Here is an 18,755-nt window from a genome sequence, read left to right as displayed (position 1 = left end):
TTCACTTATCTCCCTATCTAGAAGGCCACAAGGCCCAACAAAATGTTGGGAATTTAAAATAATAAGGATAGCTATGTAATCCTAAAAGATGTGGCTCTGTTCCCACTTGCCTATTATTTTCTGACTAGGTTACCTAAAGACTTAAAAATTATAATTTAGTATATGTGACAGGATCTCTGGGCTGCTGAACGTAGAGGTGAGATGTTGTCCAGGACATAGAAAGGGTTTAACTACAGTTGCTCCATTGTAAATGTGGGCTTTTAACTACCTTCTGTATTGAACAAGGCATTTCCTAGGACTGGATTCCATGCTTTTGCCTTTGGTTAAGAAACAATGCTCTGTGTTTACAGAGAGACTTTTCTAGGGCCAATTATATCCTAGGACATTAAATAGGTTCTTCCATCTCTTTGTTCAGAATGACATTATTCCATGATCTTTGCAGTCAGAGAATGCAGATTTTACGTGAAAGAGAAATTATTTTCAGCAAAATGCTACCGATTTTAAAGCAGCACAAGTGTCCAAATGAGTAAGTAATCCTACTTAAATACAGAGAGATGAGCATGGACCGGTCTTTGCCTCCAGAACACATGGTGACGTGCTTTTTTAAAAAGTTAAAACATTTTAGAAACTAAAACTTTATCTTGCTCTTTCATACACATATTGCTAATTTCTTGGTAATGTGTCTAATTTGAACAGGAAGGAAATGATTAAGTAGCTTTTTATCAATTATCAGAAGATGTATACGACTATAAATTGCTCTTATTAAACTAGCAAGACAAGGTCAAGTGTTGGCAGCTTGAACTCACAACCCAGAGACCAAGACACAAGTTGAGATCAAGAGTCAGATGCTCAACCAACTGAGCCACACAGGCAATCCTGGTGGTAGACCTTCTGGTCCAAAAGAAGTAACCCCTTGATATTTCCTAGTCCTTCCCTTAATAATTATTTCTAATTAATCCATTATATATTTCGCTTATTTTTCTGTTTTATTGTTTGTCTCTCTCATTAACATGTAACCTCCATGGGTGCAGAGATTTTAGTTTATGTTGTTCATCAGTGTTATTTCCTGTAAAAATGTGCCAGGTACATAGTAGGTATACGATAAATATTTGTAACATGAAAGACTGGATGAGATGCTAAGATTCTTTTCTATTTCCAAGTTCTCAGAAACTATAAAAAAATGTAGTAATCCTATACATTAATAAAAAGGTTACTGATTTTATTAAATAACATGCAAATCTTACACAGAAAAGGAATCTTTAACTATCCTTGCTGGACTTCTTTGATTTAACTTTTGAGCATTTGGGCATCAACAGTGCCATTGCACTCTAGTTCCCAGATTTAAGGTATAAAGAAAAATATCAATTGCTAAAAAAAAAAAAAAAAAGAAGAAAAGAAAAGAAAACAAAAGAGCATTTACTTTGTTTCTTTCCTGACTATTCAGATTTCGTGTAAAAAGAAAATGGAGACCCTTTTGTCTACTCCACAAACATTTACTGAGCACTCACTCTCTGTCAGGCACTTGGTAAGCACTGGGAGGAAAATCTGTCCTGGAAGAATTCAGTTACACACGAGAGATACAGACACTATTAAGCCTCTTTATATGTTCTTTTCTCAGAGCTCAGAATGGAAATGACATGTGCATTTAGATGTAGTTGTGTTACGAAGCTCTGCTCCTTCAAAAGGCTTGCTAGCACGTTGGTAGGCTGATGAAATAAGCGGTGGCTGAAATATCTTCACAGACTTTAACTGATTACCTATAATATGCCAAACACTGCAAAGATTTAAGGGTATCTTCAAACTCTGGGAAAGGATGCAGACTTGTAAACAGATCATTGTAACGGTGTACGGGCACCTATCCACAAGTTGCAGTGGAAGTGGAATGGAAACAGAGGTTCACTCTGATTCAGAGAGTGGGGTCAGGGACAGCATCCTAGTCAGGATCCTAACAAGAAACCACAGGCACCCTCAGATTGAATAATTATAGAAAAGGCTTTTAAAGTAACTTTTTACTGAAAGGTGAGTAACGGTAGGGAAACAAGATAGGGCAATATGCAAGAGGTCACTATACTCCCAGCCTTCATGGAGTAGGGGGAGATAGAAATTCCTGTGTCCTGGAATTGAAAGAGTTGATTGGAAAAAATCTGCTTAACAGGAGTTGTGGTCTTCAGTTCAGGGATGAAGCCAGCCCTCGCCAACCCCAGCAAGGAAGCTGAGGAGATTAAACCCTCACCTCACTCTCCTCCTTTCCTCTGATCTTCTGCTCGTACTCATACTGGCTGATCCCAAGCAGAAGGCAAAGAGCAAATGAGTCCATTGATGATGTCGATACAGGTTAGTTTTCTGAGCCAGAGATCAAAAAGGAGAAGAACCATGAGTCAATGTAGGGTGAACAAAAAATAGCCAGTGGAGAAGGTTTGGATCATAGGACGCACTTGAGCTGGGGCTTGAAGGCTGACGAGGAGTTCATTAGCTAGATTAACTGGGTCACTCTGGAGAAGGAATGATGTTTGAAGAGTGTCTTACTGGTGGTGGTGTGGGGACGGGGGTCTATGAAGATTGGAAAATGCAAACTTTGTGTTATTTGGGGAGGATATTCCTTGAATATACTTTTTACTGCCATGAGCTATAGCAAAGAAACTTAACAGAGTCAAAGAGGGTCTTCAAAATTTTGGAACTAAAACCTTTAACTAAAACTAAATACCAGCAGAAGCACTTCTCTGATCTTGAGATTTTAGGAGACTAGTTGAATATCTTTAGTCAGATCTAGGGTGGGGCTGATAGCTGGAAATAATGTTATTTTTATTGTATGATATGAAATCATGAAGTGATGGATGGACACTTAGACATGTGGTCAACAGAAGTCAACAATAGATGGTCAAAAAAACAAACACACAAAAGGCTTCCATCTCAAATTATTTCAGAATATGGTGGATTGTACCTCTCTTGACTGAGAAACTGTTTCTTCATTATACAATTAGCTTGATTCTTTTAGTTCTGATTCTTATGCATGTAGCATTACCATAAAGAGTGGATTTGTGAATATCGTACCCTAGCTTACTTTGGGCAACACAGTGATTTTCAAACCTTAAAAAAATGAATTCTTACACAGAACTTCAATATATAAATGAGGTAAGAGTTAGAGTTCCCTAGCAGTTTAAATCTTCATTGTTCAGCAGAAAATATTTTATTACTTGTCCCAAATCCTGTAGCACTATCGTGGACCCTTGAGTTTCCTAGAGCAATAGTTTTAGAATCACTGACCTCAAGTTTAGGAAATTATATACAGAGGACGAACTGATGGTTGCCAGAGGGGTGGGGATGGGGGGATGGGCAAAATGGATTCAGGGGAGTGGAGGGTACAAGCTTCCAATTATGGACTGAATAAACCAAGGAGATGAAAGTTAAAGCATATGGAATATAGTCAATGGTAATGTGAGAGCATTGTAAGGTAGCAGATGGTAGCTACAGTTGTGGTGAACATAGCACAACACAGAGAGTTGTTGACTCACTATGCTGTACACCCAAATCTAATGTAACATTGTGCATCAACTAGAGTTCAACAACAAAATTTTTCAAAGGAATACAAAGAATATGTAATTACAAGAAGTGATATGACATCCAGGGTTCAAATCTCAGTTTTGAATTAAATTTCCCTCTGGGAAAGCAGGGACACTTTTTGAGGGCAACAGAAATGTTTGTATTGACTTCCCTGCCGCCCTAGCCCCCAGAGGACTGATTCACAAGGTGACTCTGGGCAAGTCACTAAACCTCTTCCTGCTTTAGAATTCTTTTCTGTAAAATGGGGTTGTTAATGGTGACCACGTCCCTCCTTCATCACAGAGATGCTGTGAAGATTAATGAGGTGGTTGTTACTAAAGTCTTTAAAAGATCCTTTGAAGAAAGGCTGTAGATAAGACAAAAAAAACCCACAATATATTTTATTCGATCTTACCCAGTAAATGCTCTGAGAGAGTCCAGAAACAAATACCTAAAACTCTAAGTGGATAGTGTCAGTTCCAATTTACTTCTTTGCTTGGACTGAGGTGGTGCTATTAACACCAACCAGGGATATATACTACTGCTTCCCTGTGCCTGGATGTGCTAAAAGAAGCTGCAGAGATGAGAGTAATGAAGTTAGGAGGCATGTCTAGGCATCTGGGAACTAGTGAGATGAGGTGGAACAGGTGAAGTGGGGAGGGCAGAGGAAAAAAAAAACACTAGCAGGAGCTATCTGAGCACTGCTGGGAAGCAGAGCCATTGACGTATGTGTAAACCAAGAAGGAGCTGGTCACAATATACCAACAGGCTCTGGAAGAATGGCAGTGGTCCCACCCAGGGTGCTGTGAGGGAAGGAAGGCATCCTGATCCCATTTCACAGACGTTGAAACTAGCCAGGGAGGCTCTCTGACCCAGGTGCTTGCGTATCCTGAGCTTTAGCTATCTCACCTACACTGACCTTCATCAGTATGCACAGACAGGATTGTTTTCAGGAGAGGACAACACCATTGTGGCAGTCCCTGATGATGCACCCTCTTCTTTCCACATCCCAGCCTCGAGGTTGGGTTTCCTTTACTTCCAGCCTGAAATATTTCAGTGGCGTTCTAAGTACAGCAGCCTTTGCCTCCCATGTCTTCCTTTCTTCAGCTTCAAACTGGTGCTGGAAAATCATCCTAAAGCAAATCTGACCTCACCTACCTCTGCTCAGAAGCATTTCATCATGCTTCAACATGCATGTCAGCCTTTTTGTGTGGTTTTCAAGGCCCTTCATTATCTGAACCCAACTTGCATCCAGCCCCGAATCTTACCACATCGCTCCACTCTGAACAGCTGTTTCTCGGTACTTTCAGAATTCAATCCACATTCTTCTATTTCAATGCCTTCTCACCTACCAATGTAAATTGCCCTTTCATTTTGGATGTATAAGGAACCAGTGATTATCTTTCAAACCCTAATACAGCTGGCTTTCTAGAGATTCTTCTCAGACTTCCTGGCCCTCTTCTCCTTTAACCTCCCCCACCATACTGCTTCCATAGCAGTCTGTCACTGTATTTTCATTTGGGACACTCACTTTGGGGTCCAAAGTCCTGAGTTCATGATTAGCCCTCATCTATTGTGACTTGGGACAAGTAAGTTAATTTCTTTGAGTCTCAATTTCTTAAACTGTATGTGGAAATAAAATACTTTTAAATGAAATAAAGTATGTAAAAGCCCTCAGTACTGTCCCTGGCACAGAGGAGATACTCGACAAGCACTTACTGAGTACATGAATGAATGAAGAAAGAAAATAAATTGATGGATTCTGTAATGATACAGCATTCTGACTGTTTTCTGGGAAAAATGGAATCCTTCATTCTTGCTTTTCAGATACAGAAGGAAAAAACATTCTAACAAGGTGTCTCTTACAAGATCAGTGCCAGTCTGCAAGTTGAATGACAGGCCTGTGAAACTTAGAAGTTGCACACAGGAGGAGCCACATGGTTTGAGTGTCCCTGTCCTCTCTCTCCTGTGATGATGCAACTTTCTATTTCTGTATAAAGTCTTTCAGGTTTGTTTACCTCAAGATCCAGTTTCCAGCATTATGTCTGCTTCATTGTTGTCCTTCTTTAAATTCCCTTTCACCAGACAAAGAGAAAAGTTTGGCTTTGAAGTCGCAGGAAGCCACGTTGTCAGTTACCGCCAGAACCCACGGAAGTACACGTGAAAGCAGGCATTAGAGGTGGTGGAGATCAGAGGGCATTTCAAAAGCTGCAGGAGCTATTCAGATTCTCTTCTTTAAAGGGGCTCTGATGCCAGAAGATGGTTGAGGGACTCTTCTGTGCTACTGGTTTGAAATGTATTTGTAGTTTAATCATAGAGAATCCTGATTTAAAATTCCCAGTTTTGGGGTGGGGAGGGGCAAATGTTTTCTGTGTTAGGGCCCTTAGATAGCAGCCCTTCCTGAGGGGCCATATGCCATACTGTTCCACCAGGTCTGCAATTCCTGGGGAGGATTTAGGAGGCAGGAGATAAAAGGAAAAGGAGAAGACGTTTGCTCTGTGTATTTTTCTTGCTCCCAAGATAAAGTCATTGCCTCATTGTTGAACTTTGACACCAACATGTGCTGAAGGTCTGGCAGACATTAAGTAAATATTTGCAGATTGATCTGTTGATTTAAAGAAATGCTTCTTTACCATGTGAGGCAGTGGTATTCTTTTTTCCACGTTACAAATTTAAAGAAAGAAATAAGGTTAGCTATGGGCAAAGCTGTACGAGAGTTTCTCTGACAACTGAGTTTGACAACTGAGAAAGAAAAGGAAGAGGAGAGGTGAATCTCCTGGTTTATGTTTCACTCTGTGCAAAGTGATAAAGTTGAGGCTGAGGCTTATTGAACTAAAACGTTAAGTTGTATGCACAGGAAAATTGAAGAAAGCGAAATGTGCAGTTGCCTCTCTCTAAAAGCCTTTTATGGGCAGGAAAAAAAAAATGTCCCTGTTGGTCAGTTTCCCTTCCCTCCTAGATGCAGAATTCCCTCCTGCTGCACCCCATGTGACTTTTTCATGTTGTTATTTCAATCATCATAAGTACTTTGTTAGAAGACAGTGATCACTGGGTTAAAAAATGAAAATTGGTATTAAATTTTATTACTTTTGGATGGAATACACTTGAGGAAATAATCCTATAGATCTTTCACACTTGAACTAAGTTTCTCAGTTGGAGAAACAACAACAACAAAACAACATTTTGTCCTTTATTTGCATCACTGTACTATATTCTCTTTTAGGAATTAGGGGGAATATGTCTTGCAGACATAAATCAAAACACACTGGGTTGAAGGGAAACAATGATATGATTCGACTCCAACTTCTTATGTAAACTTATACCATATGATAATGTAGTTGTACTGCATATTCAATTTTGATATGTAACCTTTGAAATAAATTGGAATATTCTTTCCGGATACTCTTGGCACACACCAAGTGATCATAAACAATAATTTCATAAAGGTCACTTGCTCAATAAGTAGTGCTCACGGCAAGAAGTGTTCAGGACTACTCAGATATTTCCCCCTTTCTCTGAGACTCTTAATTTATTCTTTTTTCCTTCTTTGAAGCTCCAAACAACACAAATTTTCTTGTACCATGTAGACTTACAGAATTTCTGGAATGATTACCGTTTTCCTCTTTTTCTTGCACTTCACTCTTTTTTTTTTTTAACTTAAATTGGCTGATAGAAAGTAGGCAAAGCAGTTTGGGGGTGGCGGGGGGGAGGAGGCTAAGTCATTCAGCCAAAAACTAATTGGCTATTTTAAATGAAATTATTATTTGGTTTCAATTTGTCTCTACTCAAATTAATTTATATGAATAGACATGGCTAAAATAAGTAGGCATAGATATACTTGTGATGTCTGCTTTTACACAATTTGTTCACTTACGAAATGTATTTCAGAAACCCTATGACAAACCCCAAAGAAGCTTAATATTTCTTTACCACTATAACTTTGGCTCCTCATACAAAAGCTAAAAATTGTATTTTGTTAAATCTGAGCTCCAATCATGTTAGTTGTGTCTTTTACCAATAAAACAGCCCCAATCAATATTATTCTACTTGCAGATAATAACTTTTCTTACTATATGCCAATTCCATCTGCTGCCAAATAATACAAGTGACTATAGCCCTTATAAGAAATGACCCAGAAAAGGATTTCCTTTCTTCAAACCTATCTAAAGATATATACATGGGCCATACCCAGGATATTTGGTTCTTGTAAAGGAATCTAGAAGTTGTATGCAAAGGAGAGTCAAGACAGGTCACAAGAAACCTCCTATAGGGAGGATTTGTTTACACCCCATTAAACCCCATTCATTTCAAGTCTCTTTACAAATTGTAATCAATAATGAGGATAGGACATTTTCAGGATGAAATTAGTAAAATAAAACTTTTCATTATTTTTTGTTCCCCTTGTTCTAAGAAGAAGATTTGAAGCTTGAATAAGCTTAATTGTAATTCTAATTTACTGTAATGTGAATTTCTTCTTCTTCTTCTTTTTAATCTGTACATTTAAAGACTGTCTCTTGGATGCTCTAGGGTCATTTAAGCAATGATTCTTATTCTTGCTCAATCTCTTAATCTCTCCCCTGTCTCTGTCTCTGTCTCTGTCTCTCTCTCTCTCAGAATATAAATTGAATACCATAGTTTTCAAATAAGAAGGAACTGATTTGATTCCTAGATAGAGTTATGATGAGAAGAATTATGGAGCTGGTGTCATTTGAAGTGGCCTTGAAGTAGAAGCAGATGGCAAGAGGTGCAGGCAGGGGGGTGTTGGGAAAGGTAGTGATGAAAGGCTTCTTTTTATCTTCTGTCAAACCTCACATCATTACAACATCTACAATTTACTACTGCTGATGCTGTTAGGTGGACTTCTGGAAAACTGTAGAATCTTAGGAGATGTTTCTTTAAGATCTCATCTTCTCTGATAATTAAAAATGGGCAGCTTATTATAGAGGAAACACTGACTTTAGCTAGAGCTCACAGTGCTTAGAATTCTTAAAAAAACAGCACTGAATTTGGATAAATCCAACAAATGTTGCTAAAATGTGGACTTTACTGCCCACTGGATCTTTTTTCTCAGCCACTGATGTGACAGAACACAAATCTAACAGAGGCCCAGTTGGAGTTGACTTTGGGATGAAGGTGGCCTCTGGTAGGGAGAGACTGTTTTGGTTGTGGCTGTTTCCTACACACCTTCTTCCTTTGTTAATGAGTGGAAGTCAGAGAATTTAATATATGGTAAAATTTGTAGTTTATTTTTATGAACTAAAGGGTTCAGCTATTTCTTTCTCAGGATAATTTTAATTTGAAACTGAAACAAGTACAAACACCCACTCAAAACATAATAATCCAAGGTAATCCACTTTGATGTTCAATATTTAGATATAGGAATGCCTATCTTTGAGACAAGTTATGGTGTTAATATATGGTAGGGCAGATGGACCAAATATAAATTCAGAACTGAACAAATTACAGGAGCTGTGAATACATTTTACAGCATGTCTTCTATTTGTTCATTTTTTCAGCTGTTTCCCTCTTTATTATGCTACTTTAGTTGTCTAGCACCTATAGGAATGTATCTAGAAAATGTGACTTGAGTTTATAAATCCTGTAAGAATTTGCATTTATCTTTGTCAAGAGGATAACTGAAGGCAGTGAGGTTTCTGTGAAATATTCTAATTAATCCAACTCACCATATTTTTGTATTCTGAAAATCCCATCAACTAAAATTCAGTTCTCGTCTTAAGAAGGAGGAAAAGAGCAGAGGTGTCCCTGAGGAGGAAAAAAGGAGGAATTAAAATAAAAAAAAAGTGAATAGAACTAAATGAAGGAACCTGAACAGGAGATTTTTGCATAAACATCATTCATCTCCCTGCTTTCCTTCCAACAACCCTTGACCTCTACCCTCCTGGAGATCCAATCCCGTTGTCAAGGAACACTTTACTCTTCCAGAAAACCTAGAAACTTTTACCAACTTGTCTTAAACTCAGCCAGCTTGTTAGTCCGTGTCTGCGTTCTGGCTGCCTCATCTGCCATACACAGAAGCAGTCCCTAATGGCTGGAGAATGTGAGTTTTTCTTCCTGCAAAATATGCCTCACAGTACTGAGTAAAGCAAAAGAGGCCTGTTTTCTAAGACTCTGCACTTGAGAATGTGTTCGGACAATCTCTGCCCAGATGCCAGCGTGCAGATGCATATTTCAAACGTTCCTTTTCCTGATTAGCATGCAGCCAGAACACCTGTTTTGCTGCCTGGAGGAATCATATTCAAAATGAAGATACACCTGCACACTCAAATATTTTCATTGCGTTTATAAACAGAGCTCTTAGTATTGGGGTGAATATGCTCCTATCAGTCCAAAGGTGTGGGACTCTGCCCTCTGAAATGACCTCAGTCCCATTTTGTTGATGGGCCATTTTTTAAAAACTGCATTTGTAAGCAGATTTGAAGTGTTGGCACTTTCCACGGAGATTACTCTGTGTGTGTGTGTGTGTGTGTGTGTGTGTGTGTGTGTAGAAGGGGTGACTATCCAAATCGAGGGGCAAATACCCCACTTTGGCAATAGGATAAGACAGATTCCACACATGATAGTTTTGAATGTTGAAAAGGACAGGCAGGCCATTGTCAAAATATACACTTTTCTTTGAGCATTTAAAAATATTTTAAATACAGATCTCTGAAAATTAAGCTTAAACTTATAACTATGAATATGAAATAATCATCTCTAAGAGAAAAGTAAAAAAAGAGGGTAATTGCTTAAAATTATAAATGACTATTCAAAATACAATGACAACTATACTTTTTAAAACCATTATTCACAATGACTTTATTTTAAAGCGTTATATATAAATTTATAAGTGCACATAGGATGTGTTTTATGTACATGGATTAGGTAGCTGTTTAAGCACAACAGTGCCTACCGGAAAATTATTTTCCACAAGAGTAAAGTGTGGACGATTTGAGGTCCTATTAAAATCATCTTTGGGAATGCATCAAATCTATTTAACAATACAGTTATGGGGGAAATGAAAGCCTGACTATCTTGCAGTTTGATTTAAATGATAGAATTGGGTAGCATAATTCAGTATTTGTGATTGATAAGCTTCTAGGAACTGAGCTTTTGAACCTTTTCAAGTTCATCAAACACTGCGCTCATAGGCAATGCATAGATAAATTATAGTCTTCTAAATTCCTTAGAATTCAGAACAGTGGAATTGAACTCTATCAGTTGAGTAATAACTCTACACAAGCCAGATCCCAGTCATTCATAACTAAAGTAGTGACTCTATCAGCCCAGAATAAGAATGGAAACACTCAAATAAGACATTTGGGCTGCTACAAAGAACAAAAATATAGATTGGCCCTATATTATTTTTTTCTTAATCTGTCTAAATCAATTAGACATTTGAATTGTGGTATTGTATTTCCAGGAAGCATCATTGCTTTCTATTATCCTCATGACAAAAATAAACAATTCCTTTTGAAATCATAGAGAAAAAATGCCTCCCACTGAGTTGATGCTGTGTGCTGTTATATGCAAGAACATATGTGTAATAAAAAATGAGAAATTATGGATCAAATAATGATGTTGGAGCCACTTACACAAACAATAGAGAGCATTTTGGAAGAGCTCCAAATATCATCACTATTGTTTAATTTCAACTCCAGTTATGCATCTGCCTAGGCTAGTGTCAAAGATAATAATCTCACCAGATAGATATAAAATGCACAACTAAAATTACATGGCCCCATTATTCTGTTTACACATAGTACTAAACCACTCTTTTCCAGCTGACTGACCCAACAGAGCATTTGTCCATTGAGTTCCCTTGCAAATTTGGTGGGCTGATGCCCATTTCTTTGTCTATATTAGGTCATTTTGTACCAATGTAGGAATAAAGTAACTAAGAAGAGGCATGAATATGTTTGCTCTCTAATGAATCTGTTCTTTACATCTTGCTCTCTGCCTTTCACACACAATTATGGGCTTTTAAAGCAAGGGAGAGCCTTAGTGGAAGTCACAAAATGCCAATTAAAAGAAATGGACAGAAGCTGAGCGCCAAATCACTCATTCTGGGAAAAAGAGGAAGACAAAGAGAGCTATGCATTTTAGCCCTCTTCACTGAAATGTCTTCTGCCAGTCAACACATGATAGAACCCTCAACTAGAAGGAGATTTAGAAAGTTACTCAGTCCAGCACTCAGTATTTAATTCAAAACCACTTAACAGAGGAAGTTTTCATGTACAATATTAGTCAAGGAGAAAGAAAGAAAAAGAAGGAAAGAAACAAATAAACAAGGAAAAAGAAACTAAAAACAAATGCTAACGAGAAATTTTCATTGTCCAATTTATACCTTAAAGTAAAGGTAATTTTGAAAACTATGATGTATCAGTGGAGAGAAATATCATATTCTTTTGTTAAGTCATGGACTGAAAGACAAAACTTTTGTCATTTATTTTCTTTGAATGCAAAGCATTGCCCTCTAAGTAAGCCTGAACAGGATCTGCCTCTCCATCACTGACAGTTAATAATTAAATCAAACATTATATTCAGCAATAGAACATATGCATCAGCTTCTTTCAAATTGCATTTCCTTCCTGTTAGGTCCATTAGTGTAAACCAGACTGCCTTTAGAAACCCCCTTATTGCTGCTGTCTTTCAGCACAGTTCCTGAAATGGATAATGTGGTACATATTATGGGCAATTACACAGAACTCCCCAGCGATAGGGTTTTAGAGTTACAGAATGAAACAGCTGGAACTACAGAGCTATAAGCTAATCATAAAAAAAAAAAAGGAAATAGTTAAAAAAAATAAATAATCCGGACAAAGAAAAAAAATGAAAAGCACAAGAGGCTCTATAAAATCATTGTTCTTAGAGAAACTGTCTGTACCTAGAAGGATCTCCAGAGTTCACACTGCAAAACTATCTAAATCTAACCATGTTATTTTAAAAAACACATTTTCCCATGTCTTCTACACTCATGGTGTTAAAAAGCACATAACAAACAGCTAGCCAATAGGAGGTATTGGAAACAATGACATTCTTCTCTCTAGCTTTATCAATGTTGTATTTCCATATTAGTCACATTGTGAGAAATCTAGTCTTCCTTTTCAATTTTATTTCCATGAAAACATATATGGTGTTAGAAGATGGGTTTTCTATTCACTAAATGAGCCACCCAGATAATATTTTCATCTTGTTATTTTATGCTTGGTTTGGGTGTATAGTGCCTATGCCACAGAGATAAGAAATTACATAATCTATCTCTCCACTTGGTTTGGGGATTGCAATTGGAGTGTTCTGCTTGAAAAATCAGACACAAACATTAGATATATACCTAAGGGAAAAGTTTCCTATTCAAAAAGGAAAATATATATTCTGATTTCTTCCTCACAGTTTTAGGAAAGAGAGTAATAATGGGTTTTGATGGCAAAAATGTTGCTTCGTTTGGTTGTAAGCAAAATGCAGTTTTAGCTTGCGCCAATGAAGTGTTTTTGAGAATTTTCAGTAAAATTACTTTATAACTTGAGAAATAATGGAACAATCTGCACAGTAACTACTGTGAAATGAAACAAAAGTGGGTGCAATTTCAAACTTTAAATATAGCCACAAAACTATTTTCAAATTTGTTGCTAAAGTATTCTACAAAAATCTGAAGATATTAAAGCAGAATATTTGTACAACTCTTGGAGAACTATTCTTTTTCTCTATAAAGAGATAGATTACATAGTCATAGCCAGATTTATGTGGCTACTTATATACTTTCATAAGGCTTCAGTAGCCAATATTTATTTCGGCAACAATAAAATGCAGCAGGAAGAAGCTGGACATAAAACATGCTATCCAGTTTGATATCCTTAACAGTCATTGTCTCCTATTTCCCTTAAGAGCAGTGATTCTTTGTTGTTAGGTTTTTTTCCCCCTTTCCAGTAAAAGCTTTATTATGATAGAGTGGAAGGAGGGGAAACAGAGATGTTAACAAGACGAAATGTTAAAGTCAAAGGAAGACTATGTCTCCTCATTATAAAAAGTAATGTTCACTTTAACAGTAAAACCCTCATTTGTTTTTATTATCGGAGCTATATTGGTGACTGTACAATATAATAAGTGAATATGTTCTGAATACCCAAACCTATTTGTTATGTAACAAACAAAGTTCAGGAGATTTAATTGGAGGTTATGTTTTTGAATGTCCCTGTTTTTCATAAGGAGGGACACTGAACAGAGGGAGAAAAGACCTAATACAAATTGCATCTGGACGGGGGAGATGGATAAAGAAACTAGTAACTGATACTTAAAGAAATTCCTCACATCTTTTTATTTCTATATGAATTTGCCCCAAAAGAAAATAAACTGTTACCTATTAATTTCTAACACAGGAAATTTCTAGAACAACACCCCTCTTCTTCATATTAAAAATAACTATCTTTGTCTCCATATGGTTTGCATTTCTGTTTAGACAAAATAATAGTCCTTAGCATATACTCATGCCAGTTCCTGAACTAAGGACTTTGTGAATATTAACTGATTTAATCTTCCTAACAACACTGTGGTGTAGGTACTATTATCTCCATTTTGCAGATGGAGAAAACAAACCAGAAGACTTACATAACTGGCCAGTGCCACCACTTTATTAAACGGTGAAGCTGAGATTTGAACCTAGGTAGTTGGAGTCCAGAATCTGAGCTCTTACATATTAAAATATATTGCCTTTGAGGATAGGCATATTGCACAGCATTATGGTACATAAAGTATCAGGTCTCAGTTTGCTCAAGAATGATTCAATAGCAATGAATCATGCATCCATATTTGGAACATGCAAATCATGATTCTACCATATCATGGTGGTTACTATTGGTAAGCATATAAAATTGTCACATTTACCTTAGACCTAGTCAACAAAAAAAGACAGAGCCCATCCTGCTAATATCATACTACGACATTTAGTTTGTGGATCTATTAATTTAAAATACTTTGCTTCATTCTAATAGCTCTTCTTCAGATTCTTGGCTGGAAAGCATCTGGAAAAATACCCCCAAATAATCCAGTGAACACGAGGTATAAAAAAGTTGCCTCATTATAAAATAGCCTACCATGTATAATAAATTAAAATTTTTTGATGTTCATTATTTTTGACAGAGAGGCAGAGTGCAAGTGGGGGAGGGGCAAAGAGAGAGAGACACACAATCTGAAGCAGGCTTTGGGTTCTGAGCTGTCAGTGCAGAGCCCCAGGCAGGGCTTGAACTCACGGACTGCTGGATCGTGACCCGAGCCAAAGTAGGATGTTTAACCAACTGAGCCACCCACGTGCCCCTCAAGTATAATAAATTAAATCCACATTCAGATCTCTTAAAATTTCTTACGTTTTGCTTCTTGTAAAAGAGTTAATTACATGCAGAAGTAGTGGGGTTTTTAAAAATGAAAACATCGAAAGAAAATACAGCAAAATATTTGTATGATTTTGAGTTGGGTAAGCTTCTTCTAAGGGAGCCAAAACTCAGAATTCATAAAGAACAGGATAAGTATTCTTGAATACCTAGCAGGTTTTAAATGTATGACAAAGATACTATGATTAAAAATACACCCAGGGGCACCTGCATGGCTCAGTTGGTTGAGCGTCCGACTTTAGCTCAGGTCATGATCTCACGGTCAGTGAGTTCGAGCCCCGCGTCGGGCTCTGTGCTGACAGCTCAGAGCCTGGAGCCTGCTTCGGATTCTGTGTCTTCCACTCTCTCTGCCCCTCCTCCACTCATTCTCTCTCTCTCTCTCTCTCTCTCAAAAAGTAAATAAAAATTAAAAAAAAATACACCCAGATTATGGACTGGAAAAACATTTGCCACCCATATATCACAGAAAGGGCTAATATATATTAGCAGATATAAGTTACTTATTACATTGGGATTTTATCTTAATGCATTATCTATATTATCATTTCTCAACTTACGTAGAGGTCAGTTGGGATCTTGTTAAAATGAAGATTGTATTTCAGCAGGGTTTGGTCCCAAGATTTTGCATTTCAAAGAAGCACCATATGATGCTGATGTTGCTGGTTTACACATCACACTTTGAGTAGCACTGATCTAGACTTTGCCCAGTTCATGTAACTACATAAATAACCTAACTAATTTCAAACAAAAATTTGAGGACAACTGTCATATTTTTATTCACGGAAATTGTTTGGAATGATGTCATTTAAAAGGAATACATTTAAGCCTTGGATTAGAGAAAGGATTTCATATCCATATGACCCAAGAGTGAGGTGAGAACTATTTGTTTTCTTCATACCCTCTAAATCTAATTTTCAAAGGAAAAAAAAATAGAGGACACAACCCAATAGAAAATCGAGCAAGCGATAAAAGATAATTGACATGAAAGAAGTTAAAAGGACAATAAATTTAAGAAAGCATTCTTCATCTTACTGTTAGTCATAAAATACAAATAAAAGAGTAAGAAAATACTTATATTTACTTATTATTTAGGCAAAAATTAAAAAGAGGGAAAATAAAATGTTTCTGTCTGTGGAGGATGTACTAGATCACAGCAGATCAACGTTCCTGTGATTAAAAAGAAAAACCTATACAAATCACATATAGCACATGAACAAATAGAGGCCCAGGGAAAGTAAGTTATCCAACATTAAGTGATATGTTGGGATAGCTGGGATATTCCCACACCTAGATCTTAATGTTACTATTGCAGTCTACTGACTCTCAACAATGTACTGATTATTTAAGGGATCTAAGTGATTTAATTTATTACTACGTGAGTGCTGCCTTATCCAATTTTTACAATAAGATTTAAATGGAATGCTTAAGGTCTAGGATTATAATGCAGACACTAAAATAAATTCAAAGAGCATTGACTTTCATGCACCTGCTCTAAATTTAAATACTGTGTATTTGATAGCAAAGCACATTGATAATAAGGTCACTGTAATTAAGAAAAAGAAAAGCTTCCACCATATATTTATAAAATCCCACCCCATAATTTATATGCTAGAAAAACTTAATTCCATTTAGATTAAAGGGTTAGTGACAAAAATTAAAGCATAAAATATTAGGATCAAATGTAGATATACTATATGACTTCAGGATGGTGAAGCCTGAAAGTAAAAGAAGAAAACAGAAAAGAATTAAGGATGCATAGATAACGTGAGAAAGAATGAAGGAAAAAATTTTGTCTCAATCGTATTTCTCTGTTAAACACTTTAAGTATGTTCATTTGTAAATTGTATTTATTCTTCCAAAAATAGGCTGTTTTTGTCCTTGATGATTTTTCTCCATTAATTTGTGCATCATATTCTTATTAATTGATAAGAATATTTTGTATTAGTGACATTAACCTTTTGTCAAGTATATTGTAAATACCGTTTCTCCATTCTTCCTTTAATTTTGTTAATATTGTGGCATTATTTTAAAAAATATTCTGATAAAAAATATAAATAGGTCCTCTATCAAAGAAGAAATATAAATGTATAAATAACACAAAGGGAAAAGGTTCAACATGATTGCTAAGGAAAGAAAATTTTTAAATGAAATATTAAAGAGCAGAAATGATTTCCAAATAATAATAATGCACAATTCTAAAGCAAATTACAGGTTAACTTTTATAGACTTCCAGTTGAAATGTAAATTTCTGTAGTGTTTCTGGAAGTCGATTAGATAATTTGTAACAAGAGTATTAAAGAATTCAATCCTGTAAAACCTCTTCATTCAGTGTGTTCAGGAAACTGTGTTAGCTCTAAGGCTTACAAATAAACATGACATAGTGTTTGCCTTTATTGAGTTTAGGATTCCACAGTAGAACAGAGCTAAGTGCTCAAGCAGATGTGGCAGCTGTTGCTGGCAGAATTGGAGTAATTCTCCTACAAAGACCCAACTATAAATTCTAGATGACATACAATCTAAATATATATAATAAAATAATATAAACACAGATAATAATATAAATATGACATAATATTATATAAATATAACATAAATTATATATACACTTATAAAGAAGATAGATTTTAAAATTTATTGCTACATACTTGCACATGGTACTTTAAATATATATATATGTAGCATATATTTTTATAATACATATATTTAAGAATAAGAAATTATTATTAAAAATTCTAGATCTGAGAAAAAGTTGAACCTAGATAGATAAACAAGCATTACAAGCCATGCTTTTTCTGAATATATTTGCCATCTGGACTAAAATTCTGTGAAACTGAGCTGGTAGTTTGTGTCTTTCCGTGAACTGGTCCATTTCATCTAAGTTGTTGAACTAATGTGTGCAGAGTTGTTCATTGTACCCTCCGATTATTCTTTCAATATCTGTGGGACCTATAATGACACCTCCTCTTCCATTCTTGATATTGATGATTTAGATCTTCTCTCATTTTTTTGAAGTATAAACTCTATAAGTTTATTGTTTCACTGATCTTTTAAACAAATAAGTGTTTTCATTGATTTTTCTCTATTGTTTTTCTGTTTTCAATTTTATTGATTTCTGATCTTATTTCAATTTTGTTTGCTGTAGGTTTGTTTAGTTTTATTGAGGTGGAAGCTTAGATGACTGATTTAAACCTTTCTTCTTTAATAGAAGCATTTGGTACAAAAATTTCTTTCCAAGCACTGTTTTAACTATCTCCCACAGATTTTGATATGTTATGTTTTCATTTTTCTTTACATCAATCCTTTTGGACTGTTTTTTTTTTTTTTTTAATGACATGTACCCACCATGATCATGTCATTCAGAATAGTTTACTGCCCTAAGAATCCTCTGTGCTCTACCTACTCATCCTTCCTCTTAACTTCTGGCAACCACTGATTTTTTTTTAAATATAATTTTCTTTTTTATTCAGTTTTTATTAAGGTTATGGTAGCTTCATAAAATGAAATTAGGAGTGGGGCACCTGGGTGGCTCAGTCGGTTAAGCATGCTTCTCTTGATAGGGGCTTGTGTCATAATCTTGCTATCATAAGGTCGAGCCCCATTTTGGGCTCTTTGCTGACAGCATGGAGCCTGTTCAGGATTCTCTCTCTCAAGCTCTTTCTGCCTCTCCCCTGCTCTCACTCTCCCAAAATAAACAAATAACCATTTAAAAAAATCAAATTAGGAACTTTCCTTCTTTTGTGCAGGTTTTTTGAATAATATTAGAATTCTTTATTCTTTAAAGGTGATGTAGAATTTAGCTGTGAGCCTATCTGATCCTACTATCTTATATAATGA

The sequence above is a fragment of the Panthera tigris genome, chromosome C1, assembly GCF_018350195.1.
Source record: "Panthera tigris isolate Pti1 chromosome C1, P.tigris_Pti1_mat1.1, whole genome shotgun sequence".
In the NCBI taxonomy this organism is placed as follows: Eukaryota; Metazoa; Chordata; class Mammalia; order Carnivora; family Felidae; genus Panthera; species Panthera tigris.
Note: the sequence above shows the minus strand (reverse complement) of the source record.